Here is a 16697-nt window from a genome sequence, read left to right on the forward strand (position 1 = left end):
TTCTCCTTGTCCTCATGCAATTCCAATGGCTTGACATTTGGGAGCTCGTCCAAAACCGATGTCAAACCATAATCACGCCTTCCTTCGAGCCGGAATTGAACCAGCGACCTAAGGATGCCCGCTGCCTGAAACCTACAGTCCTCCGCTCTACCAACTGAGCTATCGAAGGTAAGCTTCTCACCGTCTTCGCCTGGCAGTCTCAGTGGCAGTGCAAAGCCAAGAAGCACCGTGGCTTGGCTCAGTGGTTTTCAACCCGTGTGCCGTGAGGACTACCCAATTGTGTCGTGAGATTTTTATCCCCTGAAAAATATTATGTCATTTTGTTTGGTCAACTTCATAAATCTTGTATCAAATCAAACTTATTCAAATGTGTGAAAATATTACATTTATACATCACCTGTAGAAAGCGTTTCATAACTGAAATGTTGTGTTTGCCGGACTGAACGCACACCTACACTGAGTTGCAGTGCTATCAGTTGTATCGTAAGGTACACTTATAAATTTCAATTTAAGAAGTGAATTTATAGTATCACCTTATCACGAATCCTGGAATCTTGTAGAACTCAATTTCTGTAATAATTGGACACAGACACCAATTCCAAAGATATAAATTGTTAAATTTATTCAAAAACAAAGACTAAATGTAGCACTACACTAATTATACAAAAGGGAAAAGCTAATTAAAATTCAACTCTAGATCAACAAATCAAAGACAAATCACTTCCGTGACCAAATCAAAGACCATGGGATCGCATATGATAACACACAAATCGTTAAACAAAAAAGGTTATAAACACATTAACTACAATACCGGTTAGTAAGACGAAGGTGAGTCTCTCGTTAGTATTGTTAGTCAGACATTAAATAACTACGCAGGTTAGTATTTATGTCAGGTAACTTCTCGTTATATATATATATCAGTCTCATTTACGTTTAGGTGCCGAGAAAGATCCTATCATTACTTGTTACCACAATTTCCCTTAACTGATTATTATTCAATGATCAAGGATAGGGAGGGCCACCAATAATCTAACGTCTATTGACTTGTGTCAATTTCAGACTAAACAGTTAAACAGGAATGAGAAGATATTTCTCGGGGTTGACAGATTTTATTTCTAAAATTATCAACAAAACAGTTTAATGTAACACACATTTATATTTAAGAAAACTAAATGATATTACACATTCTAGAGTTATGAATCACAGAATAACATTTCTAATTGATTTCTCAAATGTCATGAATCATGAACTCCAAACTGTTGAACTTATCTGAACTTCGTCGCAGAGAGGCCTCTCTGTCTTCGGGCTCAGATCACAGCACACGGCACATGGTCCGTGTGGTTTGGAACAAAGGCAGTGCGGTTCGGCTTTGTCCAAGAACTTCCACTCAGTCGATGCACCTGGATTTTGGGGTTTCGCGAAATTAGAGTCTTTTCCAAACAGATTTTCCACTGGTTTGAAGGCTCCAAGGTTGTGCACAAAATCTTCTTTGTAAGCAGGGTTCCACCGTAGTTACTTGAAGACAAAGTCTTTGAGGAAAGCAGGGCCCTGTTTGTTCCAAGGGTCAAGTTTCTTAAGACTCAAATAGCTATTTAAATGACTGAACACTTTCATATACATTCGACTTACTCAATTGTCCAGCTGTAAAACTCCACTGATCAGGTGGGCACAGGCGGACATGCACAGTCTGTAAAGTTCATTCTTTAATAAAGTCCTTTAATACAATTCTTCGTACGGCTCAATCTCCTTCTCCCAGTTTAACTCTTCTGTTGCCGGCAAAGACTTGGTTGGTTTCTGGTTCCGGTTCGGGCAACAGAGCTACAGCTTGAGCTGTGGCAGCGAGTTACTGGTTCAGGTGAGAGAGAAAGAGAGAGAGAGAGAGAGAGAGAGACTGTGCACTGTTCCTTATAGTCTGTCAGATCAATAGGTGATTGGTTCTTCAGTTCTTGAGATTGGATTTCGGTTTCAGCCCCCAGTGTCCTAATGGAGGGGGGCTTGATTTATGACTGATGTCAATCCATGCCATCTTTTGGAAATGCCGGTTGGCCCGGGTTCGTAGCTCTATGTCGGGATTTCGGCTCTCGTCCACTTCAAAGAGATTTTATCACCTACAGGCCCCTTTCTCCAGACATCTCATTGCAGGATTCAACCTATTTGGCCTCTTCTCAGTGCCATCCTCCCCAAAACTGTCACTTTGATGCAAACCAGTTCCAAGCTGACGAGCAAAGGAAATCTGATAACTTTGGGGGTGGAGAGGTCTTCTTTAGATCAGTGCTTCAGCTCAGAGCCCAAATGCTCTTATCAAAATACACCCAACATAACGCTACACAGTGGATCTGCAAGGCAATTGATTAAAGGGACAGATGGTGAATTCCTTTTTATCTTTACACTGTTGTTGGATGTCTCCTGTTCCTCTAAGTCTCATTTGGCTTTGGTTTCCCCCCTCTGTGTTGAATAATCGGGCTCTAAATAGCCCCGGCGTTTCTCCTGCAGTTCTTCGTTCTTTCCACTGCTAGCGCTGCCTTTGTGAAGGCAGATGGTGCTTGTGAGAAGTCAACAGCGTGTCCACCGAAAAGGGTGTCTGACTCCTGGTTTTGGATCCGGATGGGTTGATAACAGACCGAAACGGTTACAATATGATACTGCTTAGATTAACTGTGGATATGTATTGTGATCGTGCTCGGCTCAGGTGTGCGTTCAGTCTGCACACAAAACATTTCGGTCGCGAAACGTCTAATCAAATCGAATAAAACGGCGGGGATAGCATGTTTGATCCGTGTGCTATTGTTTTTCAACAATTGTAATGCCCTTTGTAACGTTTAACCACTTCGTTAAATACAGCTTGTTATAGGATATTGTGAACTGAACCTATTTTGCTGTGAATTTATATTTACTGCGAATAGTTTATTGTGTCTGGTCTTGGTCTGTCTGCACTAAATAAATGATTTGTATCAAGGGATTATTTAGTTTGTCTGTGTACTTTTTTACCTAACCACTAAAGGCCACTCCTTGCACTTCACACATTTGCCCTTTTAATTACTCCCTTACTGACATACTTTAACATGCAATGTGCGTGTGATAATAGTTTTAGCAGCCTGTTGCCATTCAGGTGAGACAATACCTAGTAAATCCTTTTTTTTTTTTTCATGTTGGTGCGCCGCGAAGGTTTTTGGTCTCAGCAAAGTGTGCCGTGGCATTACAACGCTTGGGAACCACTGGCTTGGCTTGTTGGGCATCCAGGTATGCACTGAGATTACGATCGGCACGATGATTGTCGTTCTCAGGAGAATTGTGTTTCTTTGCTGATCACGTTCTCTGTCGCTTTTTACACAGTTCTTACAAGTGGCACATTGGGGATGAGGAGCAGAGCATGCTGACACGCATAGCTGTGGACTTCTGCATGGCATGGGGCCACAGGTCATTCCAAGTATTTCAAGACGCCTGCAAATGTGTGGACACGTTGTGTTGGCCCAACCCTCACAGATTGTGCCAAGTCAAGTAGAGATGCATGTTGTGCTGTTCTAAAGTGACACGTCGTCAACGGCAAAAACATCTCTCAGAGTTCCTGGCTTGACTTGCCTCTGGAAGACAACACTTGCCCAGGCTGGATATTTGCCGAAAGAAGCAAAGAGGACCAGAATCCTTGCCTAGACGCAACTGCATATTTTATTGTCACCTGGAAGGCCATCCAGGCTTTTCACCATCATGGCCCTTGGTCAACAAGGCGCCCGAACAGGGACTCGAACCCTGGACCCTCAGATTAAAAGTCTGATGCTCTACCGGCTGAGCTACCCGGGCTTCAGTGAAGTGCTTCACAATGTGTTGGCTTCATGATTGTTCCAGACCGCTTTCTGGCCGGTTTAGAAAACTGGGCTCAGGGTGACAAAGGTCACATGTATATGAGATGTTTGGGCAATGCGAGTTCTCCACAACAAATCCGAATTTCCGGGGTTTTCTCCTTGTCCTCATGCAATTCCAATGGCTTGACATTTGGGAGCTCGTCCAAAACCGATGTCAAACCATAATCACGCCTTCCTTCGAGCCGGAATTGAACCAGCGACCTAAGGATGCCTGCTGCCTGAAACCTACAGTCCTCCGCTCTACCAACTGAGCTATCGAAGGTAAGCTTCTCACTGTCTTCGCCTGGCAGTCTCAGTGGCAGTGCAAAGCCAAGAAGCACCGTGGCTTGGCTCAGTGGTTTTCAACCCGTGTGCCGTGAGGACTACCCAATTGTGTCGTGAGATTTTTATCCCCTGAAAAATATTATGTCATTTTGTTTGGTCAACTTCATAAATCTTGTATCAAATCAAACTTATTCAAATGTGTGAAAATATTACATTTATACATCACCTGTAGAAAGCGTTTCATAACTGAAATGTTGTGTTTGCCGGACTGAACGCACACCTACACTGAGTTGCAGTACTATCAATTGTATCGTAAGGTACACTTATAAATTTCAATTTAAGAAGTGAATTTATATTATCACCTTATCACGAATCCTGGAATCTTTTAGAACTCAATTTCTGTAATAATTGGACACAGACACCAATTCCAAAGATATAAATTGTTAAATTTATTCAAAAACAAAGACTAAATGTAGCACTACACTAATTATACAAAAGGGAAAAGCTAATTAAAATTCAACTCTAGATCAACAAATCAAAGACAAATCACTTCCTTGACCAAATCAAAGACCATGGGATCGCATATGATAACACACAAATCGTTAAACAAAAAAGGTTATAAACACATTAACTACAATACCGGTTAGTAAGACGAAGGTGAGTCTCTCGTTAGTATTGTTAGTCAGACATTAAATAACTACGCAGTTTAGTATTTATGTCAGGTAACTTCTCGTTATATATATATATATCAGTCTCATTTACGTTTAGGTGCCGAGAAAGATCCTATCATTACTTGTTACCACAATTTCCCTTAACTGATTATTATTCAATGATCAAGGATAGGCAGGGCCACCAATAATCTAACGTCTATTGACTTGTGTCAATTTCAGACTAAACAGTTAAACAGGAATGAGAAGATATTTCTCGGGGTTGACAGATTTTATTTCTAAAATTATCAACAAAACAGTTTAATGTAACACACATTTATATTTAAGAAAACTAAATGATATTACACATTCTAGAGTTATGAATCACAGAATAACATTTCTAATTGATTTCTCAAATGTCATGAATCATGAACTCCAAACTGTTAAACTTATCTGAACTTCGTCGCAGAGAGGCCTCTCTGTCTTCGGGCTCAAATCACAGCACACGGCACATGGTCCGTGTGGTTTGGAACAAAGGCAGTGCGGTTCGGCTTTGTCCAAGAACTTCCACTCAGTCGATGCACCTGGATTTTGGGGTTTCGCGAAATTAGAGTCTTTTCCAAACAGATTTTCCACTGGTTTGAAGGCTCCAAGGTTGTGCACAAAATCTTCTTTGTAAGCAGGGTTCCACCGTAGTTACTTGAAGACAAAGTCTTTGAGGAAAGCAGGGCCCTGTTTGTTCCAAGGGTCAAGTTTCTTAAGACTCAAATAGCTATTTAAATGACTGAACACTTTCATATACATTCGACTTACTCAATTGTCCAGCTGTAAAACTCCACTGATCAGGTGGGCACAGGCGGACATGCACAGTCTGTAAAGTTCTTTCTTTAATAAAGTCCTTGAATAGAATTCTTCGTACGGCTCAATCTCCTTCTCCCAGTTTAACTCTTCTGTTGCCGGCAAAGACTTGGTTGGTTTCTGGTTCCGGTTCGGGCAACAGAGCTACAGCTTGAGCTGTGGCAGCGAGTTACTGGTTCAGGTGAGAGAGAAAGAGAGAGAGAGAGAGAGAGAGAGAGACTGTGCACTGTTCCTTATAGTCTGTCAGATCAATAGGTGATTGGTTCTTGAGTTCTTGAGATTGGATTTCGGTTTCAGCCCCCAGTGTCCTAATGGAGGGGGGCTTGATTTATGACTGATGTCAATCCATGCCATCTTTTGGAAATGCCGGTTGGCCCGGGTTCGTAGCTCTATGTCGGGATTTCGGCTCTCGTCCACTTCAAAGAGTTTTTATCACCTACAGGCCCCTTTCTCCAGACATCTCATAGCAGGATTCAACCTATTTGGCCTCTTCTCGGTGCCATCCTCCCCAAAACTGTCACTTTGATGCAAACCAGTTCCAAGCTGATGAGCAAAGGAAATCTGATAACTTTGGGGGTGGAGAGGTCTTCTTTAGATCAGTGCTTCAGCTCAGAGCCCAAATGCTCTTATCAAAATAAACCCAACATAACGCTACACAGTGAAACTGCAAGGCAATTGATTAAAGGGACAGATGGTGAATTCCTTTTTATCTTTACACTGTTGTTGGATGTCTCCTGTTCCTCTAAGTCTCATTTGGCTTTGGTTTCCCCCCTCTGTGTTGAATAATCGGACTCTAAATAGCCCCGGCGTTTCTCCTGCAGTTCTTCGTTCTTTCCACTGCTAGCGCTGCCTTTGTGAAGGCAGATGGTGCTTGTGAGAAGTCAACAGCGTGTCCACCGAAAAGGGTGTCTGACTCCTGGTATTGGATCCGGATGGGTTGATAACAGACCGAAACGGTTACAATATGATACTGCTTAGATTAACTGTGGATATGTATTGTGATCGTGCTCGGCTCAGGTGTGTGTTCAGTCTGCACACAAAACATTTCGGTCGCGAAACGTCTAATCAAATCGAATAAAACGGCGGGGATAGCATAATTTATCCGTGTGCTATTGTTTTTCAACAATTGTAATGCCCTTTGTAACGTTTAACCACTTCGTTAAATACAGCTCGTTATAGGATATTGTGAACTGAACCTATTTTGCTGTGAATTTATATTTACTGCGAATAGTTTATTGTGTCTGGTCTTGGTCTGTCTGCACTAAATAAATGATTTATATCAAGGGATTATTTAGTTTGTCTGTGTACTTTTTTACCTAACCACTAAAGGCCACTCCTTGCACTTCACACATTTGCCCTTTTAATTACTCCCTTACTGACATACTTTAAAATGCAATGTGCGTGTGATAATAGTTTTAGCAGCCTGTTGCCATTCAGGTGAGACAATACCTAGTAAATCCTTTTTTTTTTTTTTCATGTTGGTGCGCCGCGAAGGTTTTTGGTCTCTGTCGCTTTTTACACAGTTCTTACAAGTGGCACATTGGGGATGAGGAGCAGAGCATGCTGACACGCATAGCTGTGGACTTCTGCATGGCATGGGGCCACAGGTCATTCCAAGTATTTCAAGACGCCTGCAAATGTGTGGACACGTTGTGTTGGCCCAACCCTCACAGATTGTGCCAAGTCAAGTAGAGATGCATGTTGTGCTGTTCTAAAGTGACACGTCGTCAACGGCAAAAACATCTCTCAGAGTTCCTGGCTTGACTTGCCTCTGGAAGACAACACTTGCCCAGGCTGGATATTTGCCAAAAGAAGCAAAGAGGACTAGACAACTTGCCTAGACGCAACTGCATATTTTATTGTCACCTGGAAGGCCATCCAGGCTTTTCACCATCATGGCCCTTGGTCAACAAGGCGCCCGAACAGGGACTCAAACCCTGGACCCTCAGATTAAAAGTCTGATGCTCTACCGGCTGAGCTACCCGGGCTTCAGTGAAGTGCTTCACAATGTGTTGGCTTCATGATTGTTCCAGACCGCTTTCTGGCCGGTTTAGAAAACCGGGCTCAGGGTGACAAGGGTCACATGCATATGAGATGTTTGGGCAATGCGAGTTCTCCACAACAAATCCGAATTTCCGGGGTTTTCTCCTTGTCCTCATGCAATTCCAATGGCTTGACATTTGGGAGCTCGTCCAAAACCGATGTCAAACCATAATTACGCCTTCCTTCGAGCTGGAATTGAACCAGCGACCTAAGGATGCCCGCTGCCTGAAACCTACAGTCCTCCGCTCTACCAACTGAGCTATCGAAGGTAAGCTTCTCACCGTCTTCGCCTGGCAGTCTCAGTGGCAGTGCAAAGCCAAGAAGCACCGTGGCTTGGCTCAGTGGTTTTCAACCCGTGTGCCGTGAGGACTACCCAATTGTGTCGTGAGATTTTTATCCCCTGAAAAATATTATGTCATTTTGTTTGGTCAACTTCATAAATCTTGAATCAAATCAAACTTATTCAAATGTGTGAAAATATTACATTTATACATCACCTGTAGAAAGCGTTTCATAACTGAAATGTTGTGTTTGCGGGACTGAACGCACACCTACACTGAGTTGCAGTGCTATCAGTTGTATCGTAAGGTACACTTATAAATTTCAATTTAAGAAGTGAATTTATAGTATCACCTTATCACGAATCCTGGAATCTTGTAGAACTCAATTTCTGTAATAATTGGACACAGACACCAATTCCAAAGATATAAATTGTTAAATTTATTCAAAAACAAAGACTAAATGTAGCACTACACTAATTATACAAAAGGGAAAAGCTAATTAAAATTCAACTCTAGATCAACAAATCAAAGACAAATCACTTCCGTGACCAAATCAAAGACCATGGGATCGCATATGATAACACACAAATCGTTAAACAAAAAAGGTTATAAACACATTAACTACAATACCGGTTAGTAAGACGAAGGTGAGTCTCTCGTTAGTATTGTTAGTCAGACATTAAATAACTACGCAGGTTAGTATTTATGTCAGGTAACTTCTCGTTATATATATATATCAGTCTCATTTACGTTTAGGTGCCGAGAAAGATCCTATCATTACTTGTTACCACAATTTCCCTTAACTGATTATTATTCAATGATCAAGGATAGGCAGGGCCACCAATAATCTAACGTCTATTGACTTGTGTCAATTTCAGACTAAACAGTTAAACAGGAATGAGAAGATATTTCTCGGGGTTGACAGATTTTATTTCTAAAATTATCAACAAAACAGTTTAATGTAACACACATTTATATTTAAGAAAACTAAATGATATTACACATTCTAGAGTTATGAATCACAGAATAACACTTCTAATTGATTTCTCAAATGTCATGAATCATGAACTCCAAACTGTTAAACTTATCTGAACTTCGTCGCAGAGAGGCCTCTCTGTCTTCGGGCTCAGATCACAGCACACGGCACATGGTCCGTGTGGTTTGGAACAAAGGCAGTGCGGTTCGGCTTTGTCCAAGAACTTCCACTCAGTCGATGCACCTGGATTTTGGGGTTTCGCGAAATTAGAGTCTTTTCCAAACAGATTTTCCACTGGTTTGAAGGCTCCAAGGTTGTGCATAAAATCTTCTTTGTAAGCAGGGTTCCACCGTAGTTACTTGAAGACAAAGTCTTTGAGGAAAGCAGGGCCCTGTTTGTTCCAAGGGTCAAGTTTCTTAAGACTCAAATAGCTATTTAAATGACTGAACACTTTCATATACATTCGACTTACTCAATTGTCCAGCTGTAAAACTCCACTGATCAGGTGGGCACAGGCGGACATGCACAGTCTGTAAAGTTCTTTCTTTAATAAAGTCCTTTAATAGAATTCTTCGTACGGCTCAATCTCCTTCTCCCAGTTTAACTCTTCTGTTGCCGGCAAAGACTTGGTTGGTTTCTGGTTCCGGTTCGGGCAACAGAGCTACAGCTTGAGCTGTGGCAGCGAGTTACTGGTTCAGGTGAGAGAGAAAGAGAGAGAGAGAGAGAGAGAGACTGTGCACTCTTCCATATAGTCTGTCAGATCAATAGGTGATTGGTTCTTGAGTTCTTGGGATTGGATTTCGGTTTCAGCCCCCAGTGTCCTAATGGAGGGGGGCTTGATTTATGACTGATGTCAATCCATGACATCTTTTGGAAATGCCGGTTGGCCCGGGTTCGTAGCTCTATGTCGGGATTTCGGCTCTCGTCCACTTCAAAGAGATTTTATCACCTACAGGCCCCTTTCTCCAGACATCTCATTGCAGGATTCAACCTATTTGGCCTCTTCTCAGTGCCATCCTCCCCAAAACTGTCACTTTGATGCAAACCAGTTCCAAGCTGATGAGCAAAGGAAATCTGATAACTTTGGGGGTGGAGAGGTCTTCTTTAGATCAGTGCTTCAGCTCAGAGCCCAAATGCTCTTATCAAAATACACCCAACATAACGCTACACAGTGGAACTGCAAGGCAATTGATTAAAGGGACAGATGGTGAATTCCTTTTTATCTTTACACTGTTGTTGGATGTCTCCTGTTCCTCTAAGTCTCATTTGGCTTTGGTTTCCCCCCTCTGTGTTGAATAATCGGGCTCTAAATAGCCCCGGCGTTTCTCCTGCAGTTCTTCGTTCTTTCCACTGCTAGCGCTGCCTTTGTGAAGGCAGATGGTGCTTGTGAGAAGTCAACAGCGTGTCCACCGAAAAGGGTGTCTGACTCCTGGTTTTGGATCCGGATGGGTTGATAACAGACCGAAACGGTTACAATATGATACTGCTTAGATTAACTGTGGATATGTATTGTGATCGTGCTCGGCTCAGGTGTGCGTTCAGTCTGCACACAAAACATTTCGGTCGCGAAACGTCTAATCAAATCGAATAAAACGGCGGGGATAGCATGTTTGATCCGTGTGCTATTGTTTTTCAACAATTGTAATGCCCTTTGTAACGTTTAACCACTTCGTTAAATACAGCTTGTTATAGGATATTGTGAACTGAACCTATTTTGCTGTGAATTTATATTTACTGCGAATAGTTTATTGTGTCTGGTCTTGGTCTGTCTGCACTAAATAAATGATTTGTATCAAGGGATTATTTAGTTTGTCTGTGTACTTTTTTACCTAACCACTAAAGGCCACTCCTTGCACTTCACACATTTGCCCTTTTAATTACTCCCTTACTGACATACTTTAACATGCAATGTGCGTGTGATAATAGTTTTAGCAGCCTGTTGCCATTCAGGTGAGACAATACCTAGTAAATCCTTTTTTTTTTTTTTCATGTTGGTGCGCCGCGAAGGTTTTTGGTCTCAGCAAAGTGTGCCGTGGCATTACAACGCTTGGGAACCACTGGCTTGGCTTGTTGGGCATCCAGGTATGCACTGAGATTACGATCGGCACGATGATTGTCGTTCTCAGGAGAATTGTGTTTCTTTGCTGATCACGTTCTCTGTCGCTTTTTACACAGTTCTTACAAGTGGCACATTGGGGATGAGGAGCAGAGCATGCTGACACGCATAGCTGTGGACTTCTGCATGGCATGGGGCCACAGGTCAGTTCTTGAGACTGAACGCACACCTACACTGAGTTGCAGTGCTATCAGTTGTATCGTAAGGTACACTTATAAATTTCAATTTAAGAAGTGAATTTATAGTATCACCTTATCACGAATCCTGGAATCTTGTAGAACTCAATTTCTGTAATAATTGGACACAGACACCAATTCCAAAGATATAAATTGTTAAATTTATTCAAAAACAAAGACTAAATGTAGCACTACACTAATTATACAAAGGGAAAAGCTAATTAAAATTCAACTCTAGATCAACAAATCAAAGACAAATCACTTCCGTGACCAAATCAAAGACCATGGGATCGCATATGATAACACACAAATCGTTAAACAAAAAAGGTTATAAACACATTAACTACAATACCGGTTAGTAAGACGAAGGTGAGTCTCTCGTTAGTATTGTTAGTCAGACATTAAATAACTACGCAGGTTAGTATTTATGTCAGGTAACTTCTCGTTATATATATATATCAGTCTCATTTACGTTTAGGTGCCGAGAAAGATCCTTTCATTACTTGTTACCACAATTTCCCTTAACTGATTATTATTCAATGATCAAGGATAGGCAGGGCCACCAATAATCTAACGTCCATTGACTTGTGTCAATTTCAGACTAAACAGTTAAACAGGAATGAGAAGATATTTCTCGGGGTTGACAGACTTTATTTCTAAAATTATCAACAAAACAGTTTAATGTAACACACATTTATATTTAAGAAAACTAAATGATATTACACATTCTAGAGTTATGAATCACAGAATAACATTTCTAATTGATTTCTCAAATGTCATGAATCATGAACTCCAAACTGTTAAACTTATCTGAACTTCGTCGCAGAGAGGCCTCTCTGTCTTCGGGCTCAGATCACAGCACACGGCACATGGTCCGTGTGGTTTGGAACAAAGGCAGTGCGGTTCGGCTTTGTCCAAGAACTTCCACTCAGTCGATGCACCTGGAAGTTGGGGTTTCGCGAAATTAGAGTCTTTTCCAAACAGATTTTCCACTGGTTTGAAGGCTCCAAGGTTGTGCACAAAATCTTCTTTGTAAGCAGGGTTCCACCGTAGTTACTTGAAGACAAAGTCTTTGAGGAAAGCAGGGCCCTGTTTGTTCCAAGGGTCAAGTTTCTTAAGACTCAAATAGCTATTTAAATGACTGAACACTTTCATATACATTCGACTTACTCAATTGTCCAGCTGTAAAACTCAACTGATCAGGTGGGCACAGGCGGACATGCACAGTCTGTAAAGTTCTTTCTTTAATAAAGTCCTTTAATAGAATTCTTCGTACGGCTCAATCTCCTTCTCCCAGTTTAACTCTTCTGTTGCCAGCAAAGACTTGGTTGGTTTCTGGTTCCGGTTCGGGCAACAGAGCTACAGCTTGAGCTGTGGCAGCGAGTTACTGGTTCAGGTGAGAGAGAAAGAGAGAGAGAGAGAGAGAGAGACTGTGCACTGTTCCTTATAGTCTGTCAGATCAATAGGTGATTGGTTCTTGAGTTCTTGAGATTGGATTTCGGTTTCAGCCCCCAGTGTCCTAATGGAGGGGGGCTTGATTTATGACTGATGTCAATCCATGCCATCTTTTGGAAATGCCGGTTGGCCCGGGTTCGTAGCTCTATGTCGGGATTTCGGCTCTCGTCCACTTCAAAGAGTTTTTATCACCTACAGGCCCCTTTCTCCAGACATCTCATAGCAGGATTCAACCTATTTGGCCTCTTCTCGGTGCCATCCTCCCCAAAACTGTCACTTTGATGCAAACCAGTTCCAAGCTGATGAGCAAAGGAAATCTGATAACTTTGGGGGTGGAGAGGTCTTCTTTAGATCAGTGCTTCAGCTCAGAGCCCAAATGCTCTTATCAAAATAAACCCAACATAACGCTACACAGTGGAACTGCAAGGCAATTGATTAAAGGGACAGATGGTGAATTCCTTTTTATCTTTACACTGTTGTTGGATGTCTCCTGTTCCTCTAAGTCTCATTTGGCTTTGGTTTCCCCCCTCTGTGTTGAATAATCGGACTCTAAATAGCCCCGGCGTTTCTCCTGCAGTTCTTCGTTCTTTCCACTGCTAGCGCTGCCTTTGTGAAGGCAGATGGTGCTTGTGAGAAGTCAACAGCGTGTCCACCGAAAAGGGTGTCTGACTCCTGGTATTGGATCCGGATGGGTTGATAACAGACCGAAACGGTTACAATATGATACTGCTTAGATTAACTGTGGATATGTATTGTGATCGTGCTCGGCTCAGGTGTGCGTTCAGTCTGCACACAAAACATTTCAGTCGCGAAACGTCTAATCAAATCGAATAAAACGGCGGGGATAGCATATTTTATCCGTGTGCTATTGTTTTTCAACAATTGTAATGCCCTTTGTAACGTTTAACCACTTCGTTAAATACAGCTCGTTATAGGATATTGTGAACTGAACCTATTTTGCTGTGAATTTATATTTACTGCGAATAGTTTATTGTGTCTGGTCTTGGTCTGTCTGCACTAAATAAATGATTTATATCAAGGGATTATTTAGTTTGTCTGTGTACTTTTTTACCTAACCACTAAAGGCCACTCCTTGCACTTCACACATTTGCCCTTTTAATTACTCCCTTACTGACATACTTTAAAATGCAATGTGCGTGTGATAATAGTTTTAGCAGCCTGTTGCCATTCAGGTGAGACAATACCTAGTAAATCCTTTTTTTTTTTTTTCATGTTGGTGCGCCGCGAAGGTTTTTGGTCTCTGTCGCTTTTTACACAGTTCTTACAAGTGGCACATTGGGGATGAGGAGTAGAGCATGCTGACACGCATAGCTGTGGACTTCTGCATGGCATGGGGCCACAGGTCATTCCAAGTATTTCAAGACGCCTGCAAATGTGTGGACACGTTGTGTTGGCCCAACGCTCACAGATTGTGCCAAGTCAAGTAGAGATGCATGTTGTGCTGTTCTAAAGTGACACGTCGTCAACGGCAAAAACATCTCTCAGAGTTCCTGGCTTGACTTGCCTCTGGAAGACAACACTTGCCCAGGCTGGATATTTGCCAAAAGAAGCAAAGAGGACTAGACAACTTGCCTAGACGCAACTGCATATTTTATTGTCACCTGGAAGGCCATCCAGGCTTTTCACCATCATGGCCCTTGGTCAACAAGGCGCCCGAACAGGGACTCAAACCCTGGACCCTCAGATTAAAAGTCTGATGCTCTACCGGCTGTGCTACCGGGGCTTCAGTGAAGTGCTTCACAATGTGTTGGCTTCATGATTGTTCCAGACCGCTTTCTGGCCGGTTTAGAAAACTGGGCTCAGGGTGACAAGGGTCACATGCATATGAGATGTTTGGGCAATGCGAGTTCTCCACAACAAATCCGAATTTCCGGGGTTTTCTCCTTGTCCTCATGCAAATCCAATGGCTTGACATTTGGGAGCTCGTCCAAAACCGTTGTCAAACCATAATCACGCCTTCCTTCGAGCCGGAATTGAACCAGCGACCTAAGGATGCCCGCTGCCTGAAACCTACAGTCCTCCGCTCTACCAACTGAGCTATCGAAGGTAAGCTTCTCACCGTCTTCGCCTGGCAGTCTCAGTGGCAGTGCAAAGCCAAGAAGCACCGTGGCTTGGCTCAGTGGTTTTCAACCCGTGTGCCGTGAGGACTACCCAATTGTGTCGTGAGATTTTTATTCCCTGAAAAATATTATGTCATTTTGTTTGGTCAACTTCATAAATCTTGTATCAAATCAAACTTATTCAAATGTGTGAAAATATTACATTTATACATCACCTGTAGAAAGCGTTTCATAACTGAAATGTTGTGTTTGCCGGACTGAACGCACACCTACACTGAGTTGCAGTGCTATCAGTTGTATCGTAAGGTACACTTATAAATTTCAATTTAAGAAGTGAATTTATAGTATCACCTTATCACGAATCCTGGAATCTTGTAGAACTCAATTTCTGTAATAATTGGACACAGACACCAATTCCAAAGATATAAATTGTTAAATTTATTCAAAAACAAAGACTAAATGTAGCACTACACTAATTATACAAAAGGGAAAAGCTAATTAAAATTCAACTCTAGATCAACAAATCAAAGACAAATCACTTCCGTGACCAAATCAAAGACCATGGGATCGCATATGATAACACACAAATCGTTAAACAAAAAAGGTTATAAACACATTAACTACAATACCGGTTAGTAAGACGAAGGTGAGTCTCTCGTTAGTATTGTTAGTCAGACATTAAATAACTACGCAGGTTAGTATTTATGTCAGGTAACTTCTCGTTATATATATATATCAGTCTCATTTACGTTTAGGTGCCGAGAAAGATCCTATCATTACTTGTTACCACAATTTCCCTTAACTGATTATTATTCAATGATCAAGGATAGGCAGGGCCACCAATAATCTAACGTCTATTGACTTGTGTCAATTTCAGACTAAACAGTTAAACAGGAATGAGAAGATATTTCTCGGGGTTGACAGATTTTATTTCTAAAATTATCAACAAAACAGTTTAATGTAACACACATTTATATTTAAGAAAACTAAATGATATTACACATTCTAGAGTTATGAATCACAGAATAACATTTCTAATTGATTTCTCAAATGTCATGAATCATGAACTCCAAACTGTTAAACTTATCTGAACTTCGTCGCAGAGAGGCCTCTCTGTCTTCGGGCTCAGATCACAGCACACGGCACATGGTCCGTGTGGTTTGGAACAAAGGCAGTGCGGTTCGGCTTTGTCCAAGAACTTCCACTCAGTCGATGCACCTGGATTTTGGGGTTTCGCGAAATTAGAGTCTTTTCCAAACAGATTTTCCACTGGTTTGAAGGCTCCAAGGTTGTGCATAAAATCTTTGTAAGCAGGGTTCCACCGTAGTTACTTGAAGACAAAGTCTTTGAGGAAAGCAGGGCCCTGTTTGTTCCAAGGGTCAAGTTTCTTAAGACTCAAATAGCTATTTAAATGACTGAACACTTTCATATATATTCGACTTACTCAATTGTCCAGCTGTAAAACTCCACTGATCAGGTGGGCACAGGCGGACATGCACAGTCTGTAAAGTTCTTTCTTTAATAAAGTCCTTTAATAGAATTCTTCGTACGGCTCAATCTCCTTCTCCCAGTTTAACTCTTCTGTTGCCGGCAAAGACTTGGTTGGTTTCTGGTTCCGGTTCGGGCAACAGAGCTACAGCTTGAGCTGTGGCAGCGAGTTACTGGTTCAGGTGAGAGAGAAAGAGAGAGAGAGAGAGAGAGAGACTGTGCACTGTTCCTTATAGTCTGTCAGATCAATAGGTGATTGGTTCTTCAGTTCTTGGGATTGGATTTCGGTTTCAGCCCCCAGTGTCCTAATGGAGGGGGGCTTGATTTATGACTGATGTCAATCCATGCCATCTTTTGGAAATGCCGGTTGGCCCGGGTTCGTAGCTCTATGTCGGGATTTCGGCTCTCGTCCACTTCAAAGAGATTTTATCACCTACAGGCCCCTTTCTCCA

At 41.9% G+C, this 16697-nt stretch overlaps 7 non-coding genes across 7 annotated transcripts; all 7 read right to left on the minus strand.

Moving 5' to 3' along the window:
- Positions 1-80: 80 nt before the first annotated feature.
- On the minus strand, positions 81-169 carry trnay-gua (transfer RNA tyrosine (anticodon GUA)). The gene is given in 2 exon segments: positions 81-116; positions 133-169. It is a non-coding gene; the product is annotated as a tRNA-Tyr (tRNA).
- Positions 170-3725: 3556 nt separating this feature from the next.
- trnak-uuu (transfer RNA lysine (anticodon UUU)) lies at positions 3726-3798 on the minus strand. Its single transcript has one exon. It is a non-coding gene; the product is annotated as a tRNA-Lys (tRNA).
- A 235-nt stretch (positions 3799-4033) lies between these two features.
- trnay-gua (transfer RNA tyrosine (anticodon GUA)) lies at positions 4034-4122 on the minus strand. Its single transcript is given in 2 exon segments — positions 4034-4069; positions 4086-4122. It is a non-coding gene; the product is annotated as a tRNA-Tyr (tRNA).
- Positions 4123-7544: 3422 nt separating this feature from the next.
- Positions 7545-7617, minus strand: trnak-uuu (transfer RNA lysine (anticodon UUU)). Its single transcript has one exon. It is a non-coding gene; the product is annotated as a tRNA-Lys (tRNA).
- Positions 7618-7852: 235 nt separating this feature from the next.
- On the minus strand, positions 7853-7941 carry trnay-gua (transfer RNA tyrosine (anticodon GUA)). Its single transcript is given in 2 exon segments — positions 7853-7888; positions 7905-7941. It is a non-coding gene; the product is annotated as a tRNA-Tyr (tRNA).
- A 6406-nt stretch (positions 7942-14347) lies between these two features.
- On the minus strand, positions 14348-14420 carry trnak-uuu (transfer RNA lysine (anticodon UUU)). The gene has a single exon. It is a non-coding gene; the product is annotated as a tRNA-Lys (tRNA).
- A 235-nt stretch (positions 14421-14655) lies between these two features.
- Positions 14656-14744, minus strand: trnay-gua (transfer RNA tyrosine (anticodon GUA)). Its single transcript is given in 2 exon segments — positions 14656-14691; positions 14708-14744. It is a non-coding gene; the product is annotated as a tRNA-Tyr (tRNA).
- Between the last annotated feature and the right edge of the window lie 1953 nt (positions 14745-16697).

Source organism: Amia ocellicauda, unplaced genomic scaffold (genome assembly GCF_036373705.1).
Source record: "Amia ocellicauda isolate fAmiCal2 unplaced genomic scaffold, fAmiCal2.hap1 HAP1_SCAFFOLD_26, whole genome shotgun sequence".
In the NCBI taxonomy this organism is placed as follows: Eukaryota; Metazoa; Chordata; class Actinopteri; order Amiiformes; family Amiidae; genus Amia; species Amia ocellicauda.